The 14,150-nt window shown below is 40.0% G+C and overlaps 1 protein-coding gene across 1 annotated transcript in view; it reads right to left on the bottom strand.

Annotated features, from left to right (window-relative positions):
* The window catches only part of Prlr (prolactin receptor), a 228,739-nt gene extending 214,589 nt beyond the window's left edge, over nucleotides 1-14,150 (bottom strand). The window contains exon 1 of the mRNA XM_008835308.3: nucleotides 13,913-14,150. The gene's annotated coding sequence lies outside the window, so the exon portion shown is untranslated. The remainder of the gene's footprint in view (nucleotides 1-13,912) is intronic.

The raw sequence follows: 14,150 nt of genomic DNA, 5'->3' as shown, positions 1-14,150 counted from the left end.
GAGTTGGAATAAGCAAACATTTCTTAGGTCTCATATATGACCCTGTGTGATTCATACAGGTAATGCACATATAAGGAACTGGTCATTTGTATGTGATAGCCATTGAGAACTTACAATAGAAGTCAACAGTTTTAGCACTTAGCACTTACACATATGATGAAAAAATTTTCAGTTCTTCAAGTCTCACGGACAGCCATTTGGTTCATAAATCTGTGAGGGTTTGAAATATTTGCTAAGTTTTACCTATTTACTGAATATTGCAAGTCAAAGGAAGCTGCTAGGCTCTGGGGCAGTATACTAAGAAGAACTCATCATAAGCTTGCCTTTGGGCAGCTTACAATGCAATGGTGTCAACCAAGAAGCATAGATTGACATAAGGTAAAAAAAAGAAGGCAATGAGGCCACACTATAGGTGAACTGAATACATTATAAGGTTTTCTTTCAGGTCATAGTTTGCCTTCACTCATCCTTCTCCCAAATCTTAACAAGCAGCTAGCTCCATGGAATGATTTTTCAGCTCCTCCCAGCACTCCATGTGATCCTTTTCTGCTAGGGGTTTTCTCAGACTTTTGATGAGGCTCATAATAAAAGGGAGATCCACTACCTTTGGCCTCTGGAAAGTGGATACACATACCAGTTTGGGGAGCCAAAATGGAATTCAATACTCCCAAGTCCCTTCAGAAGACAGAATCTGAGCAGGCTTAGATCCCAGAACTCTCACCTGGATACTCAGCAGTCTCTACCTGGATTACCTATAGAACTCCCACTGACAGGACATGCCAACCAGTGCGCAGAGGTGGGCATTCCATTCTAATTTCATCTTCTCCTCAGTTTTCCCTCTCTGAAAATGTTTCAGTTTATCCTCACATAGCACATTGAATAATATATTTGAGTTTGGAGAGGAAGCTCTGGGATGATGAAGTGCCATGTTGGTAGTGGGCTGGACAATGACTAAAGTAGTCTTCAGCTTCATGGAGTCAGCATTGCATGAATATTGCAACTCAAAGGAAACTGCTAGGCTCTGGGCCAGTATATGAAGACTTGGTAAGAGGATCTGGCCTATCTTTACATGTATGATGTATTTTTGTAAAGACTAGACTGTAGGAGTGAAAAATGGTCTTCATGAATATTTTGAATTTTAAACTATGGGCAAAAATAAATAAAAATAGAAAATTCACAGATATAAAAATGCTATGATTTTATGAAATCCATTGAAAAGTGAAATCAGAATTGCTAGAAGGGAAACAAAACACACCCAGTCAAATCTTGAATAAGGTGATGGAATCAACTCTATGATCCTATAACTGCCATGTTGCTCTGATTGATGAATGACTTGGTGTTAGCATGAGGCATGGCTGCATTTGAGATCTACCCTCACCCTTATTTTCTGTTGAAATAGTTAATCCAAAGTGTTCCAATAAAGAAATAACTTACGTTATTGAATTAAAGCCGAATTTTAAAAAATTAAGCCCTTTAGAGAATTCTCAGCTATTTGGAGAATATTCAAAGATAGGAAATGACACTCAACTTGTAATTAATTGACGCTGCCAAGGGCAACCTTCAAAACTTATGAAGAGCTATTTTCCTTTTTTTCCTCTTTTGCGGTTTTGGACTTGAAGCTTAATTCAACCCTGAGAAATATGTGATAGGCATTGCATAATAGTTTTAAAAAACTCTTATTGAAAATCAAGGTGGCTCACACCTTTAATTCCAGCATTCAGGAGGAGGGAGATCTCTGTGAGATCCAGGCCGGATTGGTTTACATAGGGAGTTCCAGGCCAGCTGGGGCTACAGTGAGACCCTGTCTCAAACAAACAAACAAATAAATAAAAAATCAAAAGAAAATTAAACAGAGAAATGAACAGTTTGATGAGATCTGATTAAGATGAACAATTACAAAATATGTATGTCAGTCTCTACTGAAAATTCTATGGAAATTTCAGCCAAGGAAAGATGGTGTTCTTTTTAAGAAAAATGTTTTATCAGGCTTAAATTTATAGCATAGAAGACGAGTCATCATAATTACTACCTTACAGTCACTGCCGAAGAGTTTATTACTTTGGTTAAAGAAATCTTATTAAGTTCATTGTATAAACCTCAGTTTTGCTAAATCCATTGTTATTACCTTCACTAGGAGAAGGCAAAGGTCTGCTCTTTCCATGCTGACCATTGGGAAGTCAAGTTACCTGAAAGAATCTTCAGAAGTAGACACACAGTGGAAGGTCAGGAAGACAGAGTGGACTATTGTGCTCTATCGGCTTATTTTACTTCTACTAATAACATACCAGAGAAAAATTTTCAATATTTTTAAAACAAATACTGTGATGACAAAAGATTAATGACTTTTATTTTTTAAAGTTTCACAGGCTAGCCTTAAGTGGCCCTAGGAAGCAACCAGAACTTACTGTATGGCTTGTTAGGTAATTTTGTTTTTTTTTTTTCAGTCCACAGGAAACTGCGTGAGGTAGTTGGTGAGCCTAAAGAGGTAGATGGGCAGAAAGAGCTTGAGGACAAGAACGGTCTGGGTATCAAGAGGCCCCTGGTTTTGGCAATTGTGTTGAGCCCTAGGTGAGGGATAGTTCTTCTGCCTTGGCAGACGGCAGATGGCTTAGATGGAAGACCTACAGGAAAACGGCTGGATCATCCAGGTTCTGCAAGTCCTGCCAAGTAAAGTACCTACTAATGGCACATGAGAGTATTCACAGGAAAAAGGAGTATAACTCTGAAGGTGGTGGCCTTCATTGTAAGAGGAAAAATGGAAGAGAGCTTGGTGTCAAGGGCACAGCATAGTGGCTAAGAGCCCAGAGCTTTGCAGCCAGGCTCCATTCAAATCTTGGCTCTGCCACCTGCAGCTATGTGATCTTGGGCAAATGACTGAACCTCTTTTTCTCTTTCCTCATCAATAGAATGATAACAGGAGGACCCACTTATCATAAGGATGGCTGAGACTATTAAATTAGTTAAAACATGAAATTCTCAAAACATACTTGCAGACAGTAAGGGCTTATTAAGTACTTGCATTATGATGTTAGCATTTATATGGAGAAACTGGCCAACTGTGTAAATCAGTAAATGCCTGACAGTGGGAAGGATTTGGTAAAAACAGCCGACATCAAAATACTCAAACTTACAAGAAACATAATAATTAAAACCAGCAAAATAATGAAATAAAACCCCATGAGAACACTCTTCACACAGAATGCTGGTTAGGCAATAAAAAGCAGAAAACAGAAACTTTTTCTTGGATAGAATTTGTTTTCTTCTGGTTAAGCAAAGTCTTAAATTTTTAATGCTTCTGAATAGTACTAAATGGTATTGGATTTTACTTCAAAACCAGTGGCCTTAGTGGGACAGGGCCGAAGAAGTTATCTTAGACAGGTTTATGTTTGTTAACAGATCTACCAACCCTGACCACTGGAAACCATGTTGATTCTGCTTCTCTGAATCCACACGGAATCTTCTGCTCCACTGTTGTCACCTTAACAAAATCCATTCTCTGCCTTGATTGTGCCTTTGGTCAGCCTCCCATTGTCCCTTTGTATCCAGTTAATAGCCCATTCCCACACAAATGCCAAAAATGCATTTTAAAACATGTTCCTCCCTCCTGGAAGCCTTACAGTGATCTCAGCACAGTTAAAGTCTAACTCTGCCCCATAATCTCAAGCCTGCTCACTCTTTTTCTACGGCTTTCACCCCCTTTGAGGTCTAGCCACACTGGCCTCCTTTCTATTCACTGCACATGACAAACTCTTCAGTCCTAGGGCTTTTCCTCATGCTGTCCACTCTGCCTAGAACCTTCTTTCTTTCAGATTTGGTTTTCTTCTTGTCATTGATCTGCTAATTCAAATCCACATCCTGAAAGAGGGCAACTCATTCAGGTTTATTTAAACTAGAACTCACCAGGCTCTGTTCCCTCTAGTACATCTTATTCTTCTTAGCACTAGCTTTTTATTTGATTTTTAAATGCATTTGTTATCTTCTCACTGAAATATAAACTCCACAAAAGCAAAAACTTCATCACTCATCTCCAGTTCTCATCATGGGTCCCGTAAATGGAAGGTGAGTGAATAAAGCTGTGAGATGTTCCCTGTACTTGGTTAACAGCAGGTCTCTGTTCATCTGTCTCCCTGCAACCTCTTTAGCGGTATGTGTAATTTCTCTCTATCCTGCAAACTCAGGACCCTAGAGAAATGAAAATAGCTCATCATGGCTCATCTCTTCACTCTTCTGTCAAATCTAACATAAAAATATGGTTTCTTTTTGATATTAGTACAACTTTCTGAGAAGAACTGATCTCTCGGACTCCACTACACTGTGAGCAACTGATCTTAGAATTATTCTATGTATCTCAGGTTTGTTGGTTTCTTGGGTGACATGAAATTGGTTATTTCCAGACCAACTTCATCACTTATCTTTCCCAGTCTGATGTGGTAGCTGCTGAAACCCAAATGATTTTTTTTTCCCTAGGTGTGAGAGGTTATTACACAACCTAGTTAATTCTTGGCCAACTTAACTTGATAAAACCTACCCAGTGAGAGTCCTTGGAGAAACTATAGCTGCAATTATGTCTTTAATTAGGGTGTGAACATTTCAAGAATGGAGCTAATTGACCTGAAAATGGCCAAGACGAGAAAGCAAATGTTGATTCCTAAAGATCAACATAGCAACTAAGAAAGTCAATATATGGATGGCAGACAAGCTCAACCTTTATCTTTCAATCTCATAGTTATTAGCCTTCTGGCCACCTGACTTTCAAATTACACATAAGAAAATTTTAGTTATGAAGCTCTTCAAGGCAACTCTGGGGTTGGAATCTGTTTAAAGAAGCAGAAAACTTAAGATTGTGCTAAAATCATACTTCTCAAAGTGTAGAATCATGAAACTGCCACATAAGAAAAGCATTGTTTGGATGTTTTGATGGATCATGTGACTTAAAAAAAGTAGCAGAAGAAACAGATATAAGCAATGAAGGTTTGGATCATGGCTGAGCAGCAGTTCTTAGGAGTACCTATCATACTTACATGAACTATAAATAAACACAAAGGCCCAGGTCCTGTTCCCAGAATCTTGACTCAGTGGGCCTAAGGGGTCATTTTTTAAAGCTCCCAAGGTGATTTTCATGCTCACTCAGTGTTGAGAATGATCCCTTAGAGCTTGCTTTTTGCTCTGGCTAAAGCTTTTGGCAACTGTTCTTATGTTAGTAATGGATCTGGAGACAGAGAAAAAAGAAAACCATTTAAGAATGAGGCAAATTGACCTGCCTTCCTGCCCTAAGGAGACTGTGGTGCCTCTTCAGACATGCTGGCTTTCCCTCATCATCCTTCAGAAGGAGCTAGAATCTCACCACTGGCGATGGACCCAGCATACAGAAGGAATTCTTTAAAGTGCAGTTGTAAGTACAAAAAGACAGTCTACAGAACAGGGAAACATATTTGACAGCTATACTTCAGATGGGAGGTTAATAGCCAGAATCTAAGTAGAACTGAAAACATTAAAAACCAACCCCTCCCTCAAAAAACCCTGCCAGTAGATAAGCAGGCTAGTGTAACGAACAGTTTTTAGAAAAAGAACCACAAATATCCAGTAAGTATTTTAAAAAGTATTCACTATCCCTAGCTATTAGGGAAATGAAGAATAAACTTTGAGATACCACCTCACTCATGTCCGAAGTTCTACCATCACAAAATCTGGCAACAAAACTGATGAGGATGTGTGGAAAGAACACTTACTCATTGCAAGTGAGAATGCAAACTAGAACAACCTGTATGAAAATCAGTTTGGAGCTTTCTCAGAAAATTAAAGATAGAACCACCAAGTGACCCAGCTCTGCTACTCATAAGCATAAGCCTCAAAAACTCCATATCCTACCACAAGAGAGACTGACACATCCATGTTTATGACTGTTCTATTTACAATATCAAGAAAGTGAAACCAGCCTAGATGCTAGTCAACAGATAAACAGATAATGAAAAAGTGGCATATAATTATATCTTATTCAGCTGAAAAGGAAAATGAAATTATGAAATTTGTGGAAAATGAATGGATCTGGAAAGTATTATATTAAGCAAATGATCTAAACTCAGAAAGATGAAACATGCATGCAGATCCTCACATGCAGAGCCTAGCTTGTAATGTATACATCTATGTATATAAATAAGTATAAATGTGAGGAAACCTAGAAAATTAAAAAGGAGCCAAGAGAAGTTCAAAAGAGGTGCTGAGGAGGGTTGTGGGGAGGGCAATTCGATACATGTGACATGAAAGGTGATTAGAGGTGGGGTGCAGTTATAAGGAGGGTCAGGAGTAGGGGGTGAGGGAGTTGGGGAAGGAGAACAATGTAGTAAAACACACTTTGTTTGAAAATGCCATAATGGTATCTAATGTTTTGTATGGGAATTTTAAAACAAAATAAAAACTTTAAAATTTCAGCTGTAAAAACCTGGGCTTTCTTCTTTTTATTTTAGATGTCCCGTAAGAAGTCAGTACCTTTTCAAGGAACAACATCTTCCAATAAGAGAAACCAGAAAGACTGTCAGACGCTGTGGTCAGGGAACAGTAGGAGTGCAGCTTAACTCTCACTTTGCACAGTATGAGTGATTAATGGTAAGTGGGAATGATCAAGTATCACTTCAGTGCTGACCCAAGTCATGAAACTGTTGTCAATCTGCCTTCTGGCAACTGACACTCATTAGTATCCCAATGCTGGTAGCTTAGGCGGGTTAGTAATTATTCCTCATTGATGTGTAACACAAATTCATTCATGTAAGAAATGACATTGCTAGGGACAAAGACTTCTGTCACTAACAAGAGACTGGGCAGACTCACCTTAGAGATCTAGCGGATTTATAGTTGAGGACTCAAATATCTATCACCTCTATCACCAGCCAGCCCCTTGACCCAAGTCATTAAAGTCTACTTCCCAGTTTGTAAAACTGGAAAGGTGAAGAAGGTTGAAGATTGTTATACAATAGCCACTATGGGCACTGATAATGAAGCCTTTTTCAGAGACTGCACAAAGCCTGATGGTTAAAGGCTGCCTTGAGATACTAATTACCCATATGTCCCTAGGAGCGATTACACGCCGCCCCAAAGCACATACAACATGGAAAGGGCTGGTCAAAAGGGGGGGGGGGCTTTGGCTGCATCTTCCAAGAAAATTATTTAAGCTATCAGTTGTTTGTAAGTTCTTGTATAAATATATGTGTTGATAAAATTTTCACAAAGCAAAGACCACATTTCTTGTTTGTCCAGCTAATCCCCTTTACAAGAACGTGCTTTTGGGTCTCATGATTATGATAGCAAAATCTGGAAGTTTGCTCAGTGATTCTCAATTCTGGCTTCACATTAGAAGATTCTAGGGAATTAAAACAAAAACAAAATCCCACTGATAGGTAGACACCAATTCTGAACCATTCAAATGAAGGTCGTAGAGACAGGGCAGGGCCATTAGTACTTTTGAAGCTTTCTAGGTCACTCTAAGATGATCTTTTTCTTACATGAGCACACACCCCATGCAGACGTCCATTGTCATGCATCTATCTGCATGGGTTTCTTTACCCTATGCTCTCTATCTTTTCCTCTGGACTTTAATCTTTGATTCACAATGCCCAATTTATATCTAGTCTTTAACAATGTACTTTAGAATTTACATGTATGCTGATCTCTAGAATTTCCAAAGTCTAGTTGTATGTATCATTCATGTAACATACATGGAGAGTGTTCTCTTAAATTGCTGCTGGCATATGTCTGTGTGTATCTTTTAATTGGAGAGTATGTTCCCTCTTTCTAGAGCAAGGACCTTCATTTATTATTGCATCCACTCCTTGGAGTGGAGTGAGAAGATGCTAAAAAATAGGTGTTTTAGATGCAGAGTCATTGAAGTTCACCCAAGTCAGCCTCTTTACTGCTATTTTCTACAGATTTAGATTTTTCAGACTTGATTTGTATTCCCTAAAGAGTTTCTTGTGTAGTGTTTTGGTTTATTTACATAAAAGAAAACACCTCCTTGCAGGTAAGTGGATGCAGAGCCCAGCAGTACTCAGTTCATCAATGATAATCATGGTGAATTTTTTACAGTACATTTGTCATTAGCATTTTCTGTCATTATCTTATCAACTCTAAACTTATCTGCAGTAATATTGGGAGAAGGAAAGTGAGCATGGCACACATGTAGAATCTGGGTTCCTGATCACCCAGGCCAGAGGCCTTCCCTACTTCCAAATCTGACTGTTCTCTTTGCAGTAATTGAAGCTGCAAGAACAAATTATATTTTAATTCTATTGACATTTCAGGGTGCCATTTTAGCCTGTGAGCAAAAGAAACCCAAGTTGGCCTTTTGGGATGCACCTTCTGGAAACTGGGCCTGTTCAAGTTGTTTTAATCAAGAGGACAGCAAGGGAGAAACATTTATCACCACAGGGAGTGACTTAAGGAGCTCTGCACACATATGTGAAACTCTGGCTGTCTCTTCCTCTGATTTCCCAAAGTGCTAAAAACCACAAATACGTTATCTTAGGAAGCGATTTAATGGTAAAACATAAGATTCAGATTTAAAAACTACCCTTTAGTCACTGGAAAACTTCTCAGGGTTTGCCTGCATTAGGGAATAGGTCTAGGAGATAAGTGTATCCACTAAGACAGTTTCATCAATTCCAATGTTGGGTTCAATCATCACCTGCTCACCAACAGCATGAGGATGGGGAAGGGAAAAGAGGGTCCTTTTCTCTCTCTTAATTCACCAAATTTGGTGCAGACTTAAGAGTCTGAATCAAGCATAGAGGAAAATGCTATGTTTAGAAGAAAAAGGGTAGGACAAACATTCCTAATATATCTTTGTCAACTTATTTAAAATTGCTATTATCAGAGGAACAAGATACCTGCTGCTAGATAATGTATTCTAGCTATTACTGGGAATCTGCACCCAGGACATCTCCACAGTATGGTAGTCTAACAAGGCATGCATAATGACCAAACCAGTTGACATGCCAATGTGGATGGGAAAATTTTCATGGGCCCCACCTCTAGATGGAGAGCTACAGGCAATCAATGCAGGCTGAGGAAGGGAGAATCAGTTTTCTTCAAGGACTGAGCACCACTAAATGGCCTCAGTGCAATATGTACATATATATTATATTATATAATGTGTATGTGTGTATTGATAGCAATAATAATCAAAGAAGAGGAAAGAAATTGAGAAGGAGTTGAAGGCATGGGAGGAGTGGGAGGGGTGGAGATAATACAAATACAATACTTATGTATGAAATTCTAAAAATACTGAATTAAAAAAAAGACTCTCAGCATTGAGACTCTGGTGAACTTCCCTGCTTGGTAACACTCTATGAGTTCTATTACACACTGTCGGCAGAAGACTGAGGTGCCTGAGTCCACAGTGAGAGGATAAAGGAAGTTCAGCATCTGGTACTTTGTCTTCTACAATATATGTTTCTTACTTTGGATGATTTTTAATTTGTATCTTTTCCCTTTAATAAACTGCAATCATAAGAAAAATAAAATTGCTATTAAACTACATTGAAACAAATTAAAAGAAATTAAGCAAAACTGATTAAATGATTTTCACCTAAACAGTATATCCAAAATGTTATCTTTTTAACATATAAACTAAATTAAAATTAGGAGCTAATTTACTTTTTGTGGAGGTATACTGGGTCTTTGAAATCTAGGGTGTCTTACATCTACAGCACTCTTTCATCTGTATTAACCACAACTCAGGTGCTCAAGAGGCTCACGTGGATGGAGTGCAGGTTTGGACACATCAACTGGAATTTTAGACAACAGATAGAAATCGCTGAAACAGTTACCTACTATACTTTGTATTTTCTTCTGCTGGCGCTCATCTCCCAAAGGAGATTATCTTCAAGTATTCGTGCTATGTTAGCAAAAACTTATGGGCTTTTGAGCAAAACAGACTAATATCAAATATCAGCTTTGAAACTTGGGTCATATACTTTACCTCTATGTGCCCTTTTTTTTTTCAACAACAAAATCAAGTCAAAAGTAGTCAACTCACTAGATTGTTTGGCATGTTAGAGAAGAGATGTATTAAGTATGTAGATAGGCATTTAGGTAGTAATTTGCCCCATATATATCCAAATTGATTTCTGAAGGGTGCATTTTTAAATGTGAGGCTCTGATACTTCATTTATTCAATGCCATGACCTTTACCTTGAGCTTCTCTCTCTCTAAGGCAGCCCTTTTCCCATGACTTCATGAGGTGGACTCTTTAAAAAATTTAAATTTACTATAAGATGATTTTATGAAGTTTTTTCTGGTTGCCTGTATAAAGTTGACCCCAATCTCTGTTATTCCATAGCCCCCCAATCTCTCTCTATTTTCTTCATAGAATTTATCAATACCTAGAATGATCTTTAAAAATATTTATTATTGGTGTATATGTGTGAATATGATGTGTGTATGTGGGTGTGTGGGGGTGTGTGGCAGGCATATGAGTTGAGGTCAGAGGATAACTTTATGTAGTCAGTTCTCTCCTTCCACCTTTATGTAGGTTCCTGGGATAGAACTCAGGTCTCCAGGTTTGTACAGCAAGTCTCTCTATCCACTGAGCCATCTCATCAATCCTGGAAAGATCTCTTACGTATTTGTTTATCTACTAATTACCACCATCTCTTACCTAGAAAGTACACAAAAGTAAATCCCTTTTTATCCCCCACTGAACCATCAAGTATCCAACACAAAACAGCATGCCTGTTGACTAAATAAATGAATAAAGGCATTCTCAACATAGGAAGTAAGAGCAATTAAAACTGGTAGAAAATAAAAATTCTCCAGTTCTTTTAATTTGAAAAGATTAACCAGGAAGTCAGTGGTGGAAAGCTAGCCCCAATCTCATCTGTTGATATTGGGTGTTTTCTATTTGAAATCTACCAGCTGGGCTTGGGAAGAATCAGGGAAATTATTATCCACAAGTGGTTTTGTTGTTGCTACTAGTTAATATGTACCACAAGCAAAGTATCTGTTCACATCACTTAAAACCTTTCACCACATGTGGTTATTCCTGCCCTTGAGAAGAATCCAGATCCAACTGGCATGATGCAACATTCTGATATTGGGAAGCTTGTCAGCACTGAGTAATGGAAAAAGAGTGGATGTCAAAGTCAGACAGACCTGGGCTTTGGTCCCAAACTATACAGGCTGGGAAAATTGTATAAATGTTTCTCATCCTCATCTCCCTTATCTGTAAAATTTACACAATTTGTACCCTGCAATGTTTTTATAAGAATTAACTGAGGTTCTGTATGGAAGTATTTAGTGCACTACAAAGGTTCATTGGATAGTATCAATACTGTCGTCTTTGAATGCAAGAATGACTCTACAGACTATGCTGATCAATCTCCAGCTACTTTATGGGAAGGCAATTTTCTTCTTAAGGTTCAATATTTCATTTCCATATTTCTCTGCCATCTGACCACTTTGGGCAGAGAGGCCAAGAGGAAAGAGGGCAAGAGAGAAATTGACATTGAGAGAGTAAGTGAGTGAGAGATCATAATTGAGTTGAAATCTTGACCTGTGTGAAGCAGTGAAAGAAAGCAATGGAAATACAACCTCTAGAGAGGAGAGTTTATGGTATATTTGGAGATGGAATCCAGCTGGGGAACTTCTCTGTTTCCATGTCTGTTTGTAGCTGTAAGCACAGATAACAGTTTTGTATTCCCAATTATAGGGCAAAAAGAAATAGAGAGAAGGGTTGAGACTCCACACCAGCCTGGACGTAGTTTATTTGTTGGCAACCCATAGCACTCTGCTTGAGATACAGATGAAGCAGTAAACTTGACCCTGTTTACTGATCTGCTCTCTCATCTTTGAGACTAGTAAGACCAGAACTGGTTTTACTTATTTTTCTGGTAATATAAGCCCCATAGAAGAGTGAGATGCTCTGAAAAACATGTGGCCAGTGGACACCATGGTACCATGTTAATCTTAATGAAAACAGTTTATCACTGATCATGAGTCAGGCATGATACATGCAGTAATTCTATTCCCTCAGCAACCATATGAAAAAAACAGAAATTTGAAGTGAAGTCTGTCAGACTCCACTTCTGAGTGCTTTCTGCTGTTCATTTCTGGTACTGTTGGTAGGAGATCAGGTTATTATAAGGCATAAGACCCTGGCCTTTTAAAGAAAAGGTACAGATGCCTGAGGAAATATTGCTTATCCATACTGCGCACTGGGAAGCAAATCAAGTTTCATTTCCAAGCAAAGCCTTGGCCCTGCTCTCTGACATATAGTCAGTTGGTCTGAGGACCACTGGCTCATGTGGACCATCTGCAGCCTGCTCTCCAGACCTGTTTGTGGACAGAAACCTCTAGGGTAAGGAGGGAAAGTCCTAGGAACATTCTTAAGAGTAGGGAGAAGTTCCCAGGAAGAACACCCTGGGGAAGTCATTGGGAGATAGTGTTTCAGAAAGGGGCCCTGACTCCTTTAGCACTGTGGTGGACTCCAGACCCTGCCAAGACTATCAGTTACTTCCATTGCCAGTCCAGTCCCCAGAGGAAGCTTGGCTGGGTGGTCTTGATGCAGTATCCTTAAGATTCAGGATTTTCACCTGGTAGTTAGGTTTGGTCTTCAGGGGGTGTCCATAAAACCACACATGAAATTCTACTTAGAGTCTGTAAGCACTACTTCCTCTCAGGGGAGATAACTTACAACTAACTCTCCAAAGAATCCTTGATCACCACTTGAGAAAGTCACTGAAATTAAAGTTTTTATGTTTCCTGCACTGTTCAGCACCTCTATCCCACTAAGTACTTACATCACGGAAAGATTAATTTCCCTAAATTTTGCAGAGCAAACAACCCTGGCTAAGGTAAATGCCCAAGGTTGTACTGCCAAGGAGGCAGAGCATGGATTAGTCAAGTCACTCAGGTGGGAAATCTTTGCCTGCCAACTCCATGTATAAAGAGTAAAGAATCCCTCTAGATTAATAACATGTTACAAACATTTTCAAGTTCAGTCATAGGAAATCTCAAGTTGCTTGTTAGAGTAACATGGGTTGTTTCTCTATTACACAGGTAGAGGTCACCAAAAGAATATTTTCCTACTCAAAGAGCTACTTCCACAGCACTTCCACAGCAGTCCGAGTCCGGGGATTTGTGTTCCCAGAGTTGCCAAAATGAAATCAAAACAAATAAAACAACACAAAGAATCAACGAATCCGAGAGCTGGTTCTTTGAAAAGATAAACAAGATTGACAGACTGCTAGCCCAGTTAACCAATAGAAAGAAAGAGCACCTCCAAATTAACAAAATCAGAGATGAAAGGGGAAACATCACAACAGCCCCCTCTCTCCTTCAGCAATGTTTGCTAGCTCCTTCCTCTAGGGCTTGAATTCCATGCCCTGGAACCAGCTCCGGGTTACAGCTGGGAGACACTAACCCGCCGCGACCCCGCTGCCTCTGGGGGGCGAGGTGGGGTGGAGGAGGTTGTGCCTTGGGGTCAGCACAGGTAACTCACACTGTCCCCACAGGATACCCAGCTGCGCTGCTGGTGGGAGACTGCTCAAGTTCGCGATCATCACTTCCCGGGGTCTGAGTACTTCCCACCTCCCGCTATTTCCCCAGCTTTTCATTTTTGACAGAAACCACCTGCAACCCGAGAATCCCACAATCGCGCCGCGGGAAACTCATTGTCAAGGGTGCACCTGCAGGTACCTTCTAAAGGACTTAAGAGTATCTCTGGCGTCTCCAAAGAGGGACTTCAAGGCTGGCCGCGGGGCAGGGTCAAAGCCAGAGATTTCCTCCCGCCCACGGGACTGCTCGCAGGCATCTTCCGAAGCCGCCGGCGCCCGCAGCGGAGCTCGCTTTGCTTTGCTTTGGCTCGCGGCCTCGAACCTGCGGCACCGGAGAGTGTCCGCCCGCGCCTCCCCTGGGTACTCACTTTTGCTGGCGAGCAAAGTCTGCCATATCAGGTGGTGAGCACTTCCTGCACTAGGACTTGAAGCTTTATTCCTGTAGATAAAGCTGTTTTATGAGCGGTGTGTGAAAAAAAAAAAAAAATTCAGAAAGCTGGAGAGGAGCTATTAAGACGGAAAAGAAAGGCGGGGTAAGCCCAGCCCAGAAAACCCGGTGTCTGGGGATTTCAGCCTCCGCTCCTCAGTCGCCAGCCTGGTGTCTCT

This window comes from Nannospalax galili, unplaced genomic scaffold (assembly GCF_000622305.1).
Source record: "Nannospalax galili isolate Female #2095 unplaced genomic scaffold, S.galili_v1.0 scaffold150, whole genome shotgun sequence".
NCBI classification, from domain to species: Eukaryota; Metazoa; Chordata; class Mammalia; order Rodentia; family Spalacidae; genus Nannospalax; species Nannospalax galili.
Note: the sequence above shows the minus strand (reverse complement) of the source record. Positions and strands in the feature narration are given on the sequence as shown.